Source organism: Mustela nivalis (assembly GCF_964662115.1).
Source record: "Mustela nivalis genome assembly, chromosome: 12".
Lineage (NCBI taxonomy): Eukaryota > Metazoa > Chordata > Mammalia > Carnivora > Mustelidae > Mustela > Mustela nivalis.
This window is the reverse complement of record NC_139031.1, coordinates 49,656,293-49,670,420: the sequence shown is the minus strand read 5'-3', so window position 1 is coordinate 49,670,420 and position 14,128 is coordinate 49,656,293. Positions and strand designations below refer to the sequence as shown.

Below are 14,128 nucleotides of genomic sequence, written 5' to 3'. Positions count from 1 at the left end.
CCTGAGCCGAAGGCAGAGGCTTTAACCCACTGAGCCACCCAGGCGCCCCAAACAAAATTTTTTTTAAGTGCTAGTCTACAGTGGATTGTTACTATTGCAAAGGTCATAGGCAGATCAATTCAGCTTTATAGATCACTGTAAATTTTGAGCAGTAACTGCTTTCTCTGTAACATAAACTCATTTCTAACTGCTTTGTGTCTTTTTCTCAATATTTTTAGTCTTCTCTGATGTCATTTTGTTTTTTCCCATGTAACATCTCTTGGATTCTGGGTTTTGTCTTGAATAGTGAATTGGGGATCCTTGCTCTGAGCTTTACAGCGACTGTTAATAGGACACTTTGCAGTTGATGCATGGTTTCCTATACTGTTCCTGAATCTGTACGAATACTAATGTTTTATCAGTACAGGCTTTCTCCCTCTAAAGACTGACCGTGCTTTGTTTAAAGAGTTTTAGTTTTATTGTCTACCAGTGTAGCTAAACATTTAAAAAAAAAAAAACGGACTTGAAAAATATTTTGGGAGAATTAGAGAACAATTTAATGTGATATTTAAATACTTTTCTGCAAATAAGTTAACAAATAGTTGTTCTTCTATATGAGTCTATAAAAAATTCCCTTTAGAAATGGAGGTTAAAATTTCTTAATTAATTTTTTAGATATGTAAGTTATTATGTAAGTAATGAATGGAAACAGTGCTATAAACATTTTCAGAAAACAAGTTGCTACAGAATCCTTTTTTAAAGATTTTATTTTTGAGAGAGAGAGAGAGAGAGAGCAAGCATACAAAGCGGGGAAGGGGTAGAGGGAGGGGCAGAAACAGACTCTCTGCTGAGTGTGGAGCCTGATGCGGGGCTGGATCCCAGGACTCAGAGATCATGACCTGAGCTGAGGATAAATGCTTAAATGACTGAGCCACCAGGTGCCCCTAGAGAATATCTTTTAAGGTTGAAGAAAATCAATTTAAAAAGTTTCCCTAAACTGGGGACTTTGGGAAGATGGAGATTCCTCCTTTCCCTGTTCCTGTGCTATCCATTTTTCCTTATTCCCATTTTTCCTTATTCCCATTTTAAGTACAACTAAAAACTCTGGATATTTTATATAAAACAAACGGATCTAGAAGAGAAAAAGTCAGAGTGGCTAGGGACCTCAGGACACAGTAGTTTGATCCCAGTGTTTTTGTTTCTGTTTTTTTTTTGTTTTGTTTTGTTTTTAAGATTTTACTTTTTTATTAGAGAGAACAGAGCAAGAGAGATCACAAGAGTGGGGGTGGAGGGAAGTAGGCTCCTGCCATGAGCAGAGAGCCCAAATGGCGCTTGATCCCAGGATGCCAGGATTATGACCTGAGCCAAAGGCAGATGCTTAACCAACTGAGCCACTGATGCACACCCGTTTTGTTTTGTTTTAACCTCATATAATCCGGACTTAGAGCTGAAGAAGCCAGTAACCTCCCCAACAGAAACCTGTTCTTGTAGCTAAGAAAGGGAGAGCTTGGCAAGACAGAAAACTTTTAGACAATAACAATTTTCCAGCCAGACATCACAGAAAAATACTGTGCCTGTACCACCACCTGCATGAGCAAAGGCCAGATGGGGAGCCTATGTTTCCACCCTGGTGATGCTATAATGAGGCATCCAACATCCCCTCCCTCATGGTACCAGTGGAGACCACGTGGGGAGCCATGACTTCCATGCTCACCTGGCAGTAATGAGGTCCCCATCCCACACCCTCTGGAGTGATGTCAGAGAGTCTTAATGGAGAGTCAGGACTTTCACTATTGCCCAGTAGTCTGGAGGCCATCCCCACCATAGTATTGGTGAAGAGTTCTTGGGGACCTGGAACTCCTACTTTCATTCAGTGATAAGGAGCTCACCACTCTCAGGTGACAGTGGAGGCTAAATGGGGAACTTAGACTTCTCCTTCCACTTGCCAATAGTAAGGGAGCACCTCTCTGCCCTTCCACAGTGATATCAGAGAAAACCATGTAACACAGGAGGTTTAAATAAGATAGAGGATCTCGTACACTAATATGTAAATGTCCAGTTTTTAAATATAAATCACTTGTCATACCAAGTCATACCAAGAATTGGGAAAATTTAAAATTAAAAAATTAAAAAAAAAAAGAATTGGGAAAATCTTTAAATGAAAGAAGATAATCATTGGCAGGTGTTAGAATTATCTGAAAAAGATATTGAAAAAGCAGTCATTAAAAATGCTTCAGTGAGGGTGCCTGGGTGGCTCATTTGGTTAAGCAGCTGCCTTCAGCTCAGGTCATGATCCTGGTGTCCCAGGATTGAGTTCCATGTCGGGCTCTCTGCTCAGTGGGGATTCTGCTTCTCCCTCTGACCTCTCCCCTTTTGTGCTCTCTCATTCTCTTTCTCTCTCTCTCAAATAAATCTTAAGAAAAAAATGCTTCAGTGAGAAATTAATGAACATAGAACAAATGAAAAGATAGCCTCAACAAAGGAATAGAAAGTCTCAGCTGATAAATAGAACATATAAAGAAAAACCAAATGGAAGTTTTTGAATTGAAAAGTACAGTAATTGAAATAAAAAGCTTAGCAGATTGACTTAACAGAATGGAAATGAAAGAATCAGTGAACTGGAATATAGAACAATATAATTACCCAATCTGAACAAGAGAAAAAATAGACTTGGAAAAAAAACCCCAGAGATTTAAAAACCCATGGGACTATAACAAAAGATGTAACATTTGTGTCATTGGAGTTTTGGAAGGAGTGGAGAATAAGGGCAGAGCCGGAAAAGTACTAAAAAAATAATGGTTGCAAGCTTCCTAAATTTGGTGAGACATAGGTGATTGAACCCTAAGTAGGGTAAGCCCCCTATAATCCATGTCAAGATATATCATAATTAAACTTCTGAAAACTTAAAGAGCAACTAGAAAAAAAATCTTAAATGCAACTAGAGGAAAAAAAATGACACCTTATTTATAGTGGAAAAATAATTCAAATAACAGTCCATTTCTCATCAGAAACCACTGAGGCCTAAAGGAAGTGACAAAATATTCTTCAGGTGCTGAAGGGAAAGACCTATCAGTACAGAATTCTAGGGGCACCTGGTTGGCTCAGTCAGAAGAGCATGTGACTCTTGATCTTGTGGTGTTGAGTTCGAGCCCCATGTTGGGTGTAGAGATTACTTAAATAAATATATTTTTTAAAGTAACAGATTTCAGTAGCCAGTGAAAATATCCATCAGGAAGGAAGGGGATACCAAGGACCTTCTCAGATGAAGGAAAAAAGTAGCAGCCCTAATCTAAGAGATAGCAAAAGTAAGTACTATAAACAGAAAAAAATGAAAGGAGGAACCTTGAAACTATCAGGAAGGAAGACAGAACCCAGCAAATAAAAATAAGGGTAATTCAATAGATTTCTTCTTCTTGAGTTTTCTAAACTATGATGGTTGAAGCAAAAAATTATAACATGGATGTGATTCTAAATGTATGTATAGGAAATATTTAAGGCATTATAAATGGAGTAGGGTAAAAGGATGATGTATTAGGATTTTCTAGAGCAGAGAGAGATTGTTGGACTTTAAGAAATTGGCTTATACTATTGTGAGGCCAGAAAGTAAAAATCTGCAGGATAGGCTGATAGACTGAAAATTCTGGCAAGAGTTGATGTTACAGTCCAGAGTTTGAAGGCAGTCAGTCTTGAAGTAAAATTCCTTCTATTCCAGGAACCTCAGTCTTTTTTTCTTAAGGTCGTCAGCTGATTAAATGAGGTCCACTCACCTTATATTGAGTAATCTGCTTTACTTGAAACCTACTGGTTTAAATGCTAATCACATGTTAAAATGCCTCACAACAACATGTAGATTGGTGTATTTTCTAGGCACTGTAGCCTAGACATAAAATGACATAAATGCCTAACAACATGTAGATTGGTGTATTTTCTAGGCACTGTTGCCTAGACATAAAATTGACATAAAATGAACAATCAACGGTAAAGAGAGGTGAAGCTTATTTATTTCACTCAAGTAAAATGACTGTGATAAATTAGGTATATGATGTAATATCTAGAGCAACCACTAAAACTTTACAAAAAGATATATTCAGAAACACTACTGATAAACTAAAAAAAGAATTCTAAAAAAATATTCTAAGTAACCTACAAGAAAACAGGAAAAAGAAAATAGGGATGTTAAAAACAGAAAAAAACCCACCCCAAATTAAGTGGCAGACTTAAGTCCTAATATGTAACAATTACATTAAATATAAATGTTCCTTTTTTTTTTTTTAAGATTTTAATTTATTTGAGAGTGAGTGAGACCAAGAGAGATCATAGAGGGAGAGGGAAAAGTAGTTTCCACTGAGCAGGGAGCCCAATGTGGGGCTAGATCCCAGGACCTGAGCTGAAGGTCAACTGAGCCACCTATGTGCCCCTAAATATAAATGTTCTAGATATACCAGCTAAAAGACATTGGCAGACTGGATTAGGAAGTGTGACCCAAGTATGTGCTCTCTGCAAGAAACTCATTTCAAATTTATTAATATTGGCTGACTGAAAGTAAGAGGATGAAAAAAGATATATCATACAAACATTAATCAAAGGAAAGCAGGAGGGGTTCCATTAATATCAGATATAGCAGACTCAGGGCAAAGAAAACTAGCAAAGTCAGAGAAGGACTTTGTATAATCATAAAAGGGTCAAACCACCCAGAAGAAATAATTCTAAATTTGTGTCTACAAAGTGGTAGAATTAAAAGGAGAAATAGGTAAATCCATAATTATAATTGAGACCTTAAACACGCCCCTATTGGGAACTGATAGAACTACTTAGAAAATCTGCAAAGATACAGAAGATCTAAAGAATATAATCTAACCAGTGGGATCTTATTTATGCATGTAGATCGCTCCATCAACAGCAGCAGAATATACCTTTTTTTTGAGTCCTTCAAATAGTTACCAAAATAGATCATATGGGCCATGGAACAAACCTCAATCCATTTAAAGTAATTAAAATCATACAGAGTATGTTCTCTGACCACAATAAACTCAGACTAGAAATCAATAATGGAAAATGTCTAGTTGGAAACGAAACAATACATTTCTAAATAATCTATGGATCAAAGAAGAAGTCTGAAGGGAAATTTAAAATACAATATAAAAATTACGGGAGGGGGAGCTTGGGTGGTTCAGTGGGTTAAAGCCTCTACCTTCGGCTCAGGTCATGATCCCAGGGTCCTGGGATCAAGTCCTGCATTGGGCTCTTTGCTCAGCAGGGAGCCTGCTTCTTCTTCTCTCCGCCTGCCTCTCTGCCTCCTTGTGATCTCTGTCTGTCAAATAAATAAATAAAATCTTTAAAAAAAAATTTGGGAGCTCTGTAACTATTAGGGACATTTAATTTATAGTTTAAGAACTCCCCAAAAGAAATCTCTATGCCCAGATGTTTTCACTGGATAATTCTGTCAGAAGTTTAAATGGGAATATCAATTCCACACAGTCTTTTCCAGAAAATAGGAGAGAACATTTCTCAGTTCATTTTATGAAGATAGTATAATCTTTTCCCCCAAATCAGATAAAGATAGTTTAAGAAATGAAAACTAGGGGCACCTGGGTTGCTCAGTGTGTTAAGCCCCTGCCTTTGGCTCAGGTCATGATCCCAGTGTCCTGGGATTGAGCCCTGTATCTGGCTCTCTGCTCAGCAGGAAGCCTGCTTCCCCCTCTCTTTCTGCCTGCTGCTCTGCCTACTTGTGATCTCTCTCTCTTTCTCTGTCAAATAAATAAAATCTTAAAAAAAAAAAAAAAAAGAAATGAAAACTATAGACCAATATCTTTCAGGAATAAAGATATGAAAGTTCTTAAAATAGCAAACAGAGCTCTGCCACATATAAGAGGAATTTTTTAAGATTTTATTTACTTATTCGAGACAGGGAGAGGGACAGACTCGGGTAGAGCACAGACCCGTATGAAGAGCTTCATCCCAGGACACTGAGATCATGAACTGAGCTGAAATTAAGAGTGGGTTGGTTAACTAAGCCACCCAGGGACCCAGAAGTTAACATCAAGAGTAAGTGGTTTATATTCCAGGGATGCAGCCTGGTTCAGTTTTTAAAATCAATGTAGTTTATCATATTAACAGGCTAATGAGAAAGAAGTAGGTATTACTATGAAAGGGTAATAGGGATTTTTGTGAGATGGAAATATTCTGCATTTTGACCGTATTGATGTCAGTATTCTGGTTGTAATGTTGTATATAGTTTTATAAGATGTTACTATTAGGGGAAACTCGGTAAAGTTACAGGAATTTCTGTATTTATTGCTTCCTACAACTATATGTAAATGTATAATTATCTCAAAGTAAAAGAGTTATTTACCATTAAAAGGCAAGCCAAACCTATGAAATGAGTAGTTTTTATATTCTAAATATGTTAAAGCAAAGTTAATTTCAGAATACCTGTTGGAAGTGATTTTGATGTGGCTGTTTAAAATTTAGCTTATTCATTTTTTTTTTTTGAAGATTTTATTTATTTGAGAGCGAGAGAAAGTGAGAGAGAGCATGAGAGGGGGCTAGGGTCAGAGGGAGAAATAACTCCCCACTGAGCAGGGAGAACATTGGGGGACTTAATCCCAGGTTCCCCCGGGATCATGACCTGAGCTGAAGGCAGTCACTTAACTAACTGAGCCACCTAGGCATCCTAAAATGTAGCTTATTTATGGTATATATCATTTAATTAATGGGTTCATTTTTCAGCTTTTCTTTTCTTATTTAAGAAAAATTAGGCTTATTTTATGTCTCTAGGCATTTAATTTTTATTTAAGATTTAACAGCAACATAGCCAAATCTGTTCATGAGGTCTAAACAGTGTGTCTTATATTTTGAAGTAAAGAAGTAATAAAATTTTCATTGAATGACACGATTTATTCAGCACTCAGTGGGAGAAGGTGGCCATATTAGAAATGTAAAAGATTTGGGGCGCCTGGGTGGCTCAGTGGGTTAAGCCGCTGCCTTCGGCTCAGGTCATGATCTCAGCGTCCTGGGATCTAGCCCCGCATCGGACTCTCTGCTCAGCAGGGAGCCTGCTTCCTTCTCTCTCTCTGCCTCCCTCTCTGCCTACTTGTGATCTCTCTCTGTCAAATAAATAAATAAAATCTTAAAAAAAAATAGAAATGTAAAAGATTAAACAATTAATGTACATTTAATTATAGAGTTTATGAAGTTTTTGAAACCACTTTTACTTAACAGTGCTGTCTTTGTTCAATTTAAATTAGTTCATATTTCTTAGAAAGTATTCTTTTTTTATTGTTAGTAGCTTCATCAAAGTAATTCACTTTGATAATTCAGAAGAGACTTCTAAGTCTTCTTCCTTGTACCATTAAGCTGATGTTGTCAATGGTAAAAGATCAGTTTAAATTTGAAAAACATTAATAAGGCAAAGTTCTTGCTTTATATATTAAATACTTTCATTTTCAGTAGTCATTTTGCATTTTACTACATTTTGTTCCTTTTTTTGTGTACACACTTGGTTATCTTATTTTATATCTACCTGTCTTCTATGTAATAGATTTGAGGCAGCTCATAAGCATACTAACAGTAAAACCTATTGAGATACAAGTAAGAGATAAAGCAGAGAGACCCTAAGTATGGGGTTTGTGAAGGCATGTATATTTGCAGTTTGTGTGCTGGTCTAGGGCCTGGTTGCCTTCAGATTTGTTACTTACCCTTTCTGTCTTCTGTTTTGTATCTCAAGGAAGGTTGATTTGAGTAGGTAGTGTTTCCCAAGTTCCCAAATTAGTGAGCTTCTGTCTGGGTTTGGCCAGTGGGGCATTGACAGTTCGGAAAGTAGTAGGAAGGGAAAGGCCTAGGGTATTTTTCTCCCCCTGTCTCTGCCTCCCTTTCTGCCTCCCTCTCTTTCATAGTTCCTGCTTCTCCTAGACTGCCTGCCTTGGCTTTATTTTCCACTGGGTGGCCTTGGACTTGGGCTCTGGTTACATCACTGCTTTCTCCCTATGTTCCATAGGCCTTGGCATGATAGTGGCTTCCTGTTGTGCCTCATAGTCCCTGATTATGTTTAGTGTAGTTAAAATCTTTTTATATGCAATATTTTTAGTATATTTAATAGCATTATATCCTCCTTTTGGTTTTTGTGTACGGTGACATAATTGGGCTAGGTATAAATTTTGATGGTATCTCTGTCTTTGTCATAGCTTATTTTTTCTTTCTTTCCTTTTTCTCTAATCTATTTTGATCTATTTGATTAATCTATTTGATTTCTTCTTCCAGAATAGGGAAGCTTAAAGCAGAAGTAGAACCTTAAAGGGCTTTATTTCCCCAGGGCATCTGGATGGATCAGTTGGTTAAACATCTGACTTCCAGGTTATGATCTTGGGGTCCTGGGATCGAGTCTCATATTGGGGGTGGTCCATGCTCAGTGGGGAGTCTGCATCTCCATTGCCCCGTGCCCCTCCTCTGCCTGTGCTCTGTCTAATAAATAAAGAAATGCTTTTTTTTTTAAAGGGCTTTATTTCCTAAATCTGATCCTTTACATCAATCTCAGCAGTGATATCACCTAACAAACACATGAATCAGACATTCAGGAAATGTTTATTTCAAGAATTTGTTGAGTGTCCATTGGGTGATAGGTATCAAAATGGTGAGCTGAGAGTAAAAGGATGGATGTGATACCTCCTTCAGGTAGCTTTTAGGGGTTCTCAAAAGGGGCAGGAAAGGAATTACAATTGCCAACACCTTCAATGATAAGGCTTTATGGAAAAGTACTGTGGACTCCCATATAATATAAACATGTAATTCCCATAAATATGTAATCCTATCAGATGGCAACATAAAATTATATTGTGAATTTAGAGAAAGGGAATTTTGGTACATTTAAATAATTGCAAGTTCAGGAAACAGTAGTTTTATTTTTGTCAACTAACTGATTTTATATTATGGAGCAAAATGGTTAAAATCTGAGCTTTTTGTAATGTTTTATTAAAATAGTTGATTTTAGGGATGCCTGGCTCAGCTGGTTAAGCCTCTAACTCTTGATTTCAGCTGAGGTTATGATCTCAGGGTTATGAGATTGAGCCCTAGATAGGGCTCTGAGCTGGACATGGTGGCTGCTTGAGGGTCTCTCTTTCCCTTTGACCTTCCCTCTCATGCATGTATGCCTGTGTTCTCTCTTTTTCTCAAAAAATCAAACCAAACCAAAACAAAACAAAACAAAAAACAAAAAACCAAACCAAAAACCCAACCCCAGTTGATTTTAGAATATCTGGAAGGGTATATTTAACAATTTAGGACATTTTTAAAGTAAAATTACCATATAGATGTTTCATATTAGTTCTGCCTTTTCCTTTGATTGTTATTAAACTGTAATTCCAATCAATGATTAGGCTGTACCTTTGTAATTCAGATCATACCGCAGCTTGGTGTCAAACATCCTAGGGCTTTAGCTTCATTTCATATTAACATGCTGATAGACAACTCCCACCTCCACACCAGTCTGTTCTACCTAGACCTTTCTGGCCTATGTTGCTACCTCTTCAAATATACAGGAAGTAACCCACAGGGAAAACAGATCCTTTAGTATTGTTGCTGAAGGATTTTTAAAAAATATTTAATTCTCTCCTATTTATCTAATACTATTGTAACTCTTGATTGGAAGGTCTTAAATATTGTTTCCTCTTCCTGGTCTTTTATTTTGAAAAACTTCAATCTACAGAAAATTAGGGAAAATTGTATAATAAACATCCAATATCTTTCATCTGTACACACCATTTGCTAAAAACTAATCTGCATTTGTTTTTATTTTTCCTCCTCTCTACAAATGTATATGCTCTTTGGGGTACAGTTTGACATTTCATCCCTGAGTACTTCTTGTCACAGGATTTTTCTTATACTTTTTTTTCCTTAACTATTTCCACCAAATTAGAATATGTAAGTTCTTTTGATGAATGATGCCAGAAGATACACTTCTTGGGAAGTCTCATTCTTCCATGCCTAGACTTCCTCCAAATAAAGTTTTCCCCTCACTTTATCTTACATTGATTTTTTTTGTTTTATTTTTCATAAGTATTTTCTAATTTTTTTTATTTTAACGATTTTATTTATTTATTTGTCAGAGAGAGAGCGAGCGAGAGTGAGCACAGGCAGACAGAGTGGCAGGCAGAGTCAGAGGGAGAAGCAGGCTTCCTGTGGAGCAAGGATCCCGATGTGGGACTCTATCCCAGGTCGCTGGGATCATGACCTGAGCTGAAGGCAGCTGCTTAACCAACTGAGCCACCCAGGTGTCCCTCTAATTTTTTTAATAAGCATTTTCTAATATCCTCTACCACTACCCACCACTACTACACTCACTACTCCTTTCTGATATTTTTTCACTTTGTAAACATTGTGATATATATATATATAACACAAAATTTGCCATTTTAACCATTTTTAAAGTATATAGTTCAGTGGCATAAATTATAGTCATAGTGTTGTACAACCATTACAAATAACTTTCTGAAACTTCTATCACTCTAAACAAGAAACTAACCATTAAGCAAGAACTTGCCATTTCCCCATTTCCCTGGCCTTTGGTAACCTGTAATCTACTTTCTGTCTTTATGAATTTGTTTATTCTAGATAGTTCACATAAGTGGAACCATATATTTATCCCTTTTTCATCTGGCTTATTTCACTTTGTATAATGTCTTTAAATCCATCCATGTTGTAGCATGTCTCAGAACACCATCTGTTTTGGAGCACCTGGGTGGCTCAGTCAGTTAAGTGTCTGACTCGATTCTAGCTTAGGTCATGATCGTAGGGTTGTGAAATGGAGCCCTGCATAGGGCTCTGAGCTGGGAACCTGCTTAAGATTCTCTTCCTCTTCCTCTGCCCCTCTCCCATCTAAAAAGAAAGAACATCTTCCCTTTTTATGGCTAAATAATATTCCATTACATGTATATACCACATTTTGTCAATCTCTTCATCTATTGGTGAACACTTGGGTTGTTTCGACTTTTGGGCTATTGTGAATATTGGTGTACAAGTATCTCTGAGTCTCTTTTCAATTTGGGGGAATGTAAACAAACCTAGGAGTACAATTCCAGGGTCATGTAGTAATTTTTTTTTTTTTTTTTAAAGATTTTATTTATTTGACAGAGAGAGATCACAAGTAGGCAGAGAGGCAGGCAGAGAGAGAGAGAGGAGGAAGCAGGCTCCCCGCTGAGCAGAGAGCCCGATGCAGGACTCGATCCCAGGACCCCGAGATCATGACCTGAGCCGAAGGCAGCGGCTTAACCCACTGAGCCACCCAGGCGCCCCACATGTAGTAATTTTATGTTCAGCTTTTTGAGGAACTGCCAAACTGTTCTCTGCGGTGTCTGTACCATTATATATTCACATCAGCAGGGTATGAGAGTTCCAGTTTCTCCGTATCTTACCAGTGCTTATGTTCTTCTAAAAATTTTTTTTGTTGAAGTATAATTAACATATACAGTGTTATTTTATTAGTTTCCAGCTGTACAATATAATGATTCAACAATTCTGTATGTTACTTAGTGCTCATCAAGATAAGTGTACTCTTAATTCTCTTTTATCTATTTTACCCATCTCCTCTACACACCACCCCTCTGGTAACCACCAGTGCTTCGTATTTGCAAATCTATTTTTTTGTCTCTTTTTTCCTTTGATCATTTGTTTTGTCTCTTAAATTCCACATGTGAATGAAATCATACAATATTTGTTTGGTATTTTTCTTTTTCTGTCTGACTTACTTCACTTAGCATTATATTCTGTATCTCCATCCATGTCATTGCAGATCATGAGATTTTATTCTTCTTATGGCTGAGTAATATTCCATTGCATATATAATACATTTTCCTTATCCATTCGTCTGTGGATGGACACTTAGGTTGCTTCCATATCTGGGTATTGTAAATAATGCTGCAGTAAACATAAGGGTGCTTATATCTTTTCAAAGTAATGTTTTTGTTTTCTTTGATACATACCCAGTAGTAGAATTACTGAATGATATGGTAGTTCTATTTTCAATGTTTTGAAGAAACTCCATGCTATTTTCCACAGTGGCTGCACCAATTTGAATTCCCACTAAGAGTGTATGAAGGTTTCTTTTTCTCCACATCCTCACTAACACTTTTTTTTTTTTTTTAAAGATTTTAGTTATTTGAGAGAGAATGAGCAAGAGAAAGCATGATAGGGGGAAGATAAGGGGGAGAAGCAGACTCTCTGCTGAGCAGGGAACCCGACATGGGACCTGATTCTAGGACTCTGGGATCATGACTTGAGCCGAAAACAGTTACTTAACCAACTGAGTCACCCAGGCGCCCAATATCTCATTGTGGGTTTTTTAAAATTAAAATTTAAAATTTTTTAAAGATTTTATTTATTTGAAGGAAAGAGAGAGCATGAGCAGTGGGGAGAGGGAAAAGCAGGCTCCCTGCCAAGTGAGCAAAGAACAAGTCCTGATGTAGGACTCCTTTCCTGGACCCTAGGATCATGACCTGAGCTGAAGGCAGATGTTTAACCGACTAAGCCACCCAGGCACCCCTCTCATTGTGGTTTTGATTTACATTTCGTTTCCCTGATGATAAGTTATGTTGAGCATTTTTTCATGTATCTGTATGTCTTCTTTGGAAAAATGTCTATAATGGTCTTCTGCCCGTTTTAATAATTTTGTTTTTTTGGTGTTAAGTTGTATAAATTCTTTATATATTTTGGATATTCACCCCTTATTGGATATATAATTTGCACATATCTTCTCCCATTCAGTAGGTTACCTTTTTTGTTTTGTTGAAGAATTCCTTACCTGTGCAAAAAGCTTTTTATTTTGGTGTAGACCCAATACGTTAATTTTGCTTTTGTTTCCCTTGCTAGAGAAGACCTATCTAGAAAAATGTTTCTATGGCCAATGCCAAGAAAGTACTGTTTATGTTTTCTTGTAGGAGTTTAGGTCTTACGTTTAGGTTTTTAATCCATGTTGAGTTTATTTTTATGTATGATGTTAGATATGGTCCAATTTCATTCTTGCGCATGAAGCTGTCCAGTTTTCCCAGCACCATTTGTTGAAGACACTTTTTCCTATTGTGTGTTCTTGCCTCCTTTGTCATGGATTAATTGTCCATATAAGCACAGATTTATTTTTGGAGTCTCTCTGTTCCATTGAGCTATGTTTCTATTTTTGCTCCAGTACCGTGCTGTTTTTCCCTTTCTTTGATTATAGCCATCCTAGTAGGTTGAAGTGGTATCTCATTGTGATGTTGAACATCTTTTCTTGTGCTTATTATCCATTTGCATATCTTATTTGGGGAAATGTCTATTCAAGTCCTTTGCTCATTTAAAAAATTGGGTTCTTCATCCTTTTGTTGTTTAAGGGTTCTTTAGATATTTTTGAGATTAAGCCCTTGTCAGATACACGATTTGCAAATATGCAAATATTGCAAAAATGTCTTCTATTCTGCTTGTTATTTTCACTGTCTAGTTAATGTTCTTTGATGTCCAAAAGTTTTAAATTTTGACGAAGTCCAATTTGTTTTTTTTTTTAATTTTGCTTGTGCTTTTTCTGATCTCTCTGTAACAGAACCATCAACAAACTTATCAATTGTTGTTAGATGTTTGTTAGGGCTTGACTTGCTTTTATTGTTGAGGATCAGCAAAAAATAACATTAGTTGCCACTTACTGAGTACCTCATATGTACTAGGTGCCTTTGGGAAGCTTGAAAAAATAATTCTAAAGAAGAGTCATAATTTCATTCTTTCCAGGTAAATCTTATCAAAACTCCTTAACCTCTCAAGGAGATACAAACTTTGCTGTCATCCTGGAAGAAATTTACGTCAGTACCACTGCTAGTATCTGTGGCATCTGCCCTGAATCCTGGGCTCCCCCACTCATACACCCACTTCAGCTTCTGGAGGATCCAGGTTTCTTGTTTCTGCATTTCTTTGAATTTCTTGCTGAGCTCATCTGGTTTTTACCTTCTCTGCCCTGTCTACAGTCATCTTTACAAACTGCTTAAGAAACTCACAGTACATGGGGTTCCTTCCAGAGGGAATACAATTTTGAATCAGACTTTAAATGTATTTGATTGCACTAGAAAAGTGAGTTACACCTTATAACTCTTTATAACTCAACTCCTCTTTTAGGAAGCTCTGTATGTGATGCCATTGA

General features: G+C 36.9%; 1 protein-coding gene across 9 annotated transcripts in view; it reads left to right on the top strand.

The window, feature by feature from the left end:
- CCDC126 (coiled-coil domain containing 126) overlaps positions 1-14,128 on the top strand; it is a 96,971-nt gene that overhangs the window by 80,684 nt on the left and 2,159 nt on the right. The window lies entirely within an intron of this gene.